Genomic DNA, 1,316 nt, shown 5'->3' with positions numbered 1-1,316 from the left:
AGATTTAAAACAAAATAAAATAAAACAAGAAAAACAGAAAAAAAAAAGAAATAACTTTCCCAAGTTACCAACTTGGAAGCTCGATTTACGAATAATAGCGTCATAAATTTACGGCGTTCCATGACGTCTTAGTTATATCTCAAGTTCACCCTTTGTTTCAAGGCGAGTTCTCGTAGGTGGACTATGTTTCTTACCTCATCTACAAGATCTCGTTCTACGGCTTCATCGTGTTCTTTGATGGTTCTTCAAGGACTTGGTTCTCTGACTTCAACCGAGATGGCGGCTTCCGTACCGTATGTCAACCTAAAGAGTGTTTTTCCGGTCGATTTTTGGGGTGAAGTTTGGTGCAACCAGAGGACGTATCCTAGCTCGTCGGATCACAATCCATTAGCTTTGTCTAACCTCTTCTTAAGTCCTTTCAGGATTATTTTGTTGGCTACTTCAACTTGGTTATTGGTCTGTGGGTGTTCTACTAAGCTAAATTTCTGGGTGATTTCGAGTCCTTCCAGGAATTCTCTAAATCGCTTATCTGCGAATTGGGTTCCATTGTCCGAGATTACGATTTCAATGATACCGAATCGGGGGATGACTTGGCACCAGAAGAACTTTCGGCTGACTGTGATTGCGGCTAATGCCTCTGCTTTGATCTATTTGGTGTAGTAGTTGATAGACACGATGGGGAACCTGAGTTGTCCCGGGGTTGTTGGGAAGGGTTCTATGAGGTCAACTCCGCATGTCCTGAAAAGACAGTCAGTGAATATGGTGTTGAGTTGCTGTGGAGCTACTTAGTAGAGGTCGGCATGAATCTGACATTGCTTGCAGGTCTTGACTAGGTGAAAGGAATCTTTGATGATGGTCGACCAAAAGTATCCAGCTCGGATGACCTTTTGGGCCAAGGTTTTACCTTCAATATGATGATCGTAACACCCTTCATGAATTTCCCGCAGGACGTAGTCTCTTTAGTTTGGTTCGATGCATTTGAGGAGGGGTTGGGAGAGTCCCCTTTTGTATAGTTGTCCTGCTATTATGGTGTATTTGGTCCATTCACGCTTTATGCATTTTGCTTCAATTGGGTTGTCCGGTAGTTCGCCCTTTTCTAGGTAATGAATGATGGGGATCGTCAAAGTTGGTAATCTAGAAAAAGGCATGCAGGTCGGACCTGGTGGTGAGATAGAAGGTGTCTGTACAACTTCCTAGATTAAGGACCGGTTTTCGGAGTGTGGTTTGGTAGTTGCTATCTTTGAGAGTAGGTCAGCCCTTGCATTTTTTTTCCTTGGGATGTGTTGTACCGTAACTACGTTGAATGTGGCGATCAG

This window comes from Arachis ipaensis, chromosome B02, assembly GCF_000816755.2.
Source record: "Arachis ipaensis cultivar K30076 chromosome B02, Araip1.1, whole genome shotgun sequence".
Classification (NCBI taxonomy): Eukaryota; Viridiplantae; Streptophyta; class Magnoliopsida; order Fabales; family Fabaceae; genus Arachis; species Arachis ipaensis.
This window is presented reverse-complemented; position numbering follows the sequence as displayed.